Here is a 6,957-nt window from a genome sequence, read left to right as displayed (position 1 = left end):
CAAAATCATTAATAATCCCCTCAAATGCTTTGTAACCATCAAAATCAATTCAAAGAGCAATATTCGATATATTATTATTTACGTTATAATTTTTAGTCCTTTCAGCATAATTTTTTCTCTCCTAATGTTTTGAGACACGTTCGAGTATGTGTATCCATATGCACAAATCATAATATCCGATCACTTAAAATTAAATAATATAAAATAAAATTAATATTTAATATTATTAGATAAAATAAAAATGTCAAACGTACAAAAAAAATAGTACAATAAAAATATAAAAAATACTAAATACAAATATAACAAAGACTAAGTCCCACAAGGACGTCGCGGTGCCCGTAGTCGCTTGGACCTTCTCAGGAAGGTCCTCGCCGGCTGCTCCTGCTGTGATGGCTCCTCCCCTATATCAGTGGAGGAGATCTGCTGATCATGCTGCTCAGGAATAACTGATGCTGTCGGATCATCTACGGACTGAGAGATCCGTTCAACTCTCTCATCTGGATATACGGATGGACCTGAAAAGAAAATATCATATTCATGTGGCCAACTGGTACCCGGTGATGTCATCTGGGGGATGTAGGAAGAAGAAGGTGCTGCCATCTGTGGATCAAAAGGCGGTGGCATCTATGCAGCATCGAATGATGACATCTACGGAATATGCGGTGATGGCATATGTAAAACATATGGTGACGGCGTATAACTCATATCTGGTGCCGGAGCTGCTCCATACCAAGGCGCACAAGTATGTGGATCAACACCAATCGCCATCAATATTTCGGAAATTGTTCTCTCTATCTCCCGCAGTATCCGAATCCGCTCGTCCTCATCAGTCGTAGATAAAGCACGACGAGCGTCCAACATGAGATCCGACATAGAATCAGTCTACAAAATAAAAATAAAACAGTCAGTATAAAACAGTCAGTATAGTGTAAAATATAAAACAAAAATATAACACAAATAACATAAAGTAATTTTTGTATCTTACCAAAAGACGCACAGTAGAACTCTCGCCCTCGTATCCAGAAACTGCATACTGAGACTGTCCAATGACTCGCACCGTAATGCTAAAAAATCAAGCCATGTAGTCATCAGTATATGAACGACCTCTCAAAATAGGATCATCATGAATAATGTGATCTCGACGTGCATCCCAAATATCGATGTACTGTGCATGTCTGATACGTCAGTCAATACGAGCTCTCCTTCGTCGATCAATATGATGAAGTTCCTGGCTGGTATCAAACTGCTCTGGGATGTCCTGAGTCTGACCAAACTGCCGCAGGACACGATCAGGAAGATGCCACTCTACCACATCAAAATAAATAAGTGGCATCCTCGCAGTCCATATGCCGTGTCCAATTGTACACATCTGCGGCAGTATAGCCAATATCCCATCTGTATATGGCTCCCACAAAAACTGATATAGTTAAAATAAAAAGAATTAGTAAGCTAAAATTTTAATAAATTATGAATACTGTAAAATGATATTTGTAAAAAATTCAAAATTTATACGTCTAGATGTATCAACTAATGTATCCAACTGGCACCTATAAACCCGTGCCACTCTTGTCGATACGTGATGAACGTTGAATGCAACGTTCCATCTGTTTCACAATGTATTAATATTAAATAAATTTAAAATAATAAATTTGAAATAAAAAAATAATATTTCGATATCTGTATCCCAATGGTCCGTCTAGTCTGAATGGAACATCAGGATCCTGCTGCTCTGATGGCATCTCGAGCAACCGTCGTCGTAATGGACTGATAGTCGGCATACGCTCCCATACCCAAATCTGCAAATTTCAAAAATTAAATAAATGATATATCCAATGTAAAATATAATTAAATATTAAAAAAAAAATTAATTCACATACCTGTAATAAGATAACCACCAATCTCGCTCTGATCAGCATAAGAACCCCGACACATAGCTCTGTATAGGCAAGCTAGTACTGCACTGCCCCAACTGAATCGACGAGCGAAGTCTAAATCCTCTAATAATGGCAAAAACATCAACTTCATCTTATTCGAGGAAGTATCGGGTAACAGGACACCACCTAACAACCGCAGCACCTGACCCCTAACATACTGCTGCATCATCTCCTCTGGTGCATCATCCGCAATATGAAAATATCGATAACGATCATCCAAACACTCAATCCTGAGTCGTGAATGATCAAAAAAATATGCGTCGGGCTCAAACCTTAACAATCGCAAGCACAAAGCCTGCCACTCCGGAATGGTAAGCGTGGGATCAACTCCGGTAACTGGATCTCCATCAACTGGTAGTCCAATAAGGATGCTGACATCCTGTAAAGTGATGGTCGCCTCACCAAATGGAAGATGAAATGTGTGTGTCTCTGGACGTCATCTCTCAAGCAAAGCAGTAATAAGGCCAACGTCCATCTGTATACAACCAATCCGATATACTCCATAAAATTTCAGATATCGTAAATAATCTAACACTCTATGTGGGATGTCCTCTGTCCTCCAGAAATCAGCATCGGATCGTCGTAGACGAAGGTGTCTGGGCTCCTGCAATAAAATATAATAATTAGATAACATACATGATTTTTAAAATAAAAATTGAAATAGTAAATAAGATTGTAATGCTTACGCCGCCATCTAAAATAGTCTGTGATCGATGGTGCTCCTGCAATGTAAGAATACTGCTGTCTCGAGGACCAGGATACTGCGGATCGTAAGCCATAATACGCTGTCTCAAACAATATTATCACAGATGTATTAAAAAATAAGACTATATTTTAAATTTTTTTTTAAGCACAATATTGTCATACAATACAATTTAAACACAAAATTCAGTTCATCCCAAGATATTAAATATATAAATTCAAATACAATCTCACAGAAATTCATAAAACAATGACAAAAATAAATCTTGAAAGCCTTTAATTTCTTCTACTGCTTGAAGTTGAAGTATGTTGAAGTATCCTGGGACAACGACGGCGATCATGACCCTGTTCCCTACAAATGCCACAGTGGTTCTTACTTCTTATTTGCCTATCATCCATCTCATTTCGTAGTCTCGTTGATTTTGGTCTACCTTTCTGCTTGGGTCTCAAACGATGATGATCAGGAATACATTTGAACATACGTGTATGTATCCAATAATCTTCATGTGGTAATGGATTAAAATCACCGCTCTAAGCATTCATATATGCTGTAATTGTATATGCATCATCCACAAAACCACTAAAATGTACAGCAATTTCTTGACACAGCTAAAACATGTGAACATAGATATTTGTACATGCTCCACTTTTCATAAGAACATTTTCTTTCAGCTAAAGTAACAGTATGGAAATTTTCTCTACCTCGTAACCCTCCGCTTGCTCTCCTCATAAGTACTTCATATATACTTCTTTGAAGGTTGAATGCTGTTACTCGGTGCTGGTTAGCTTTAACTTGATCTTCAGCAATCTTAATTGCAACATGAGGAGTAAAAAGATTATTTGGATTCTCCTCTACATATCTCAAGGCTTGGGCATGCCTCGTATTGAAATATTTGACAAGATGATAAAATGTCATTTGAACACAAGCTGTAATTGGCACATTTCTAGCTTCTCGTAAAACACTGTTAAAAATCTCTGACAAATTTGTAGTTAAGACACCATAGCGTAGGCCATCATCATGTGCTAATGTCCACTTCTCCTTTTCTATCTCGGACAATCAGCTCCAAGCTTCTTCATTCACTATTCTGATCCTACCCATGATAAAGTTAAATTTGCAAACTTGATGAGCGCTTCCTGCTTGCCATACTGCTCTTTTCAGCTGCACATTTTTAAAATGAGTGTTGAAATTACTGCAGATATGTCTTAAACAGTATCGGTGATAGGCACGTGGTGGACTCCATCCAATAGACTCATCTGCGATGGCATTTAATATATCTGGATGCCTGTCAGAAATTAAGCATGTTCCATTTCTATCTTTAACGATATGTGTTCTGAGCTGGAAAAGAAACCAACTCTAACTTGCAGTTGTCTCCTCATCGACAATTGCATATGCTAATGAAAATATCCCATTCTCTGCATCAATGCCTGTTGCAATTAACATCTTACCTTTAAATTTTCCATACAAGTACGTGCCATCAATGCTGATTACAGGACGACAGTGCGTAAAACCCTGGATAGATGGTTTGAAAGTCCAGAAAATATAATTTAAAACTCGGACATTGGAATTCACAGCTTGAAAAAAATTCCATGAAACAACTGTACCAGGATTTGCATGTTGAAGTGCAGCTATATAATAAGGTAATTTAGCATAAGATGGCTCCCATTCTTCATAAATATCAACCAATGCCTTCTGCTTTTCACACCATACTTTCCTGTATGATACTGTATATTGAAATTGATCATTAACGGCTGCCACAATAGCTTCAACTTTAACACCGGGATCTTTCTCAACAATATGTCGGACTAATGTGCTAATCATCTTTCCACTGACATGTTTGTGGTCTCGACTCAATCCCGTAAACAAACAAGTGTGAGGACCCTCATATTTTGTGATTTGAAAATATCCATGTTTTTTCAACAATACAGCACGAAGCCTCCACTTACAATGCTGAACATTATCTAATGATGCGTATCGTACGGACCATAATTTCGAATGCGACTGAACTACATTGTATGTCCGATGCTTCATAATGTGATAAAGATCAACAGCTCTCCTTACATAATCTTTACTCTCAAACATTAGACCTTTAGAAAATTCAGTCATCAAAGAGTCCCAAAACTGATTGTCAGAATTCAATCTTTGACCAGCACTAACACAACCACCATCATCTAAATTTATATCATTAAAATATTATGGAGGTTCATGCAAGCGAGGTTGAAGTTCTTCCACATTAATATTAGCTTGAACATCTTCATCATCATTCTCATCTTCATCATTATCATCATTATTGCTACTGTCTTTATCCATCCAACAGTCTTCATCTCCATTCTCATCTGACTCAAAATCCAGACTATCAGAATTTATTCCACCGACTACCCAGTCATCGTTTCCTATATGAGTGTCGTCTCCCGCACTTACCACTACTTGTAGCAAAGGAGAAGTCACCATAGCAGAAGACACAGGAGAAGTCACCATAACACTTGGAATAATTGGACAGCTAGGACCGACAGTAGTGGAATGCTGTTCTGCAAAATCGGCCTCAACACTATCGGTTTGTATCATAGGAGTTACGAAAGGTGAGGAAGGCCCAACATTATTATCCGCTTGAGTTAAAAGCCGATTATGATATCCAAAGCTTGGTACATCTTCTTTTTCAATATATAATTCTAAAAATCGACATTCTGAATATTTCAAAGGAAATGTCAGCATTTCTTCGACATCTTCATCGTCATCAATTGGAGCCAAGATATATTTACTCTGCATTAACTGTCCCGACAGATTAGGAGATTTCCATTTCAATTTTATTTCATATTTTTCTTTGTTTACAGGAATACTGCTGTATAAATGATCCAATAATTCTTGACGTCATAATGATGAAGATATTCTAATCATTTGATTTGCAGGATGACTATACTGCACATCAGTTTGATCATTCTGTATCATGCCATCATAATACAATAATACACGAACTCGAGTACTGACCATTTTCTCAAATAAACCTACAATAAAATCAAAATTAAAATATTTAATATTATTAATTATTTTATCATTTCAAAAGATTTACATGATACATGCATCATATCATCAACAAATAGGTACAGATAGATCATATCCCATTCGAAAATTGCATTAATTCTATAGATTAATTACATTAATCAAATGATACGCAAAAAGGACCGAAAGAAATTTCGGCAGTATTTTCCCTTAGTTCTCCTCACATGACTCAAAATGTGTGAGGAGAACTAAAGAAAAATACTGTCCGAAATTTCTCTCGAACCCTCCGCATATCATTCGAATAATGTAATTATCTATAGAATTAAATGCAATTCCCAAACTGTCCAAACTGGACAATCAATTGACCAATGTATATATTTTACGATATTTATATAAAAATATATATTTAATATATATTTTATACGGATAACGTAGAATATTTTACATTGGTCAATTGACGGATCTACGTTTTCATGAAATGCAATATATTTAAAAATTTGAAATACATCTGAATCTAATGAAATAAAAATAAAAATAAAAAAAAATTAATGAGATAAAAAAAAGAGTGACCGCCGGAGCTCGTGGGCCCCACCGTCATCGCGGCCCATCGCATTAGACCTGATGTATCCCATCGCCACGCGGGGCCCACCGTCGGGGCACGCGGCCCGCCGCCGACCGTCTGTGGCCGACGGCCAAGGAAAAGGGAGAGAGAGAGGAAGAGAGAGAGGAAGAGGGAGAGGAGGCGGTCGGGGCCCACCACCGGGATGCGGGGCCCGTCGTCGGGGCGCAAGGCTCGCCGCCGGCCGTCTGTGGCCAGCGGCCAAGGAGAAGGGAGAGAGAGAGGAAGAGAGAAAGAGAGGAAGAGAGAGAAAGGAGGGGGTCGGGGCCCACCACCGGGACGCGGGGCCTGCCGCTAGGGCGCACGGTCCGCCGCCGGCAGTCTGTGGCCGGCGGCCAAGGAGAAGGGAGAGAGAGAGGAAGAGAGAGAGGAGGGAGCCGGGGCCCACCGTCGGGACGCGCGGCCCGCCGCCGGGACGCGCGGCCCGCCGCCGGCCGTCTGTGGCCGGCGGCCAAGGAGAAGGGAGAGAGAGGAAGAGAGAGAGAGGAAGAGAGAGAGGAGGGGGTCGGGGCCCACCGTCGGGATGCGGGGCTCGCCGCCGGGGCGCGCGGCCCGCCGCCGGCCATCTGTGGCCGGCGGCCAAGGAGAAGGGAGAGAGAGAGAGGAAGAGAGAGAGAGGGAGCCGGGGCCCGCCGTCGGGACATGCGGCCCGCCACCGGCCGTCTGTGGCCGGCGGCCAAGGAGAAGGGAGAGAGAGAGAGAGGAAG

The sequence above is a fragment of the Elaeis guineensis genome, chromosome 3 (genome assembly GCF_000442705.2).
Source record: "Elaeis guineensis isolate ETL-2024a chromosome 3, EG11, whole genome shotgun sequence".
In the NCBI taxonomy this organism is placed as follows: Eukaryota; Viridiplantae; Streptophyta; class Magnoliopsida; order Arecales; family Arecaceae; genus Elaeis; species Elaeis guineensis.
Note: the sequence above shows the minus strand (reverse complement) of the source record.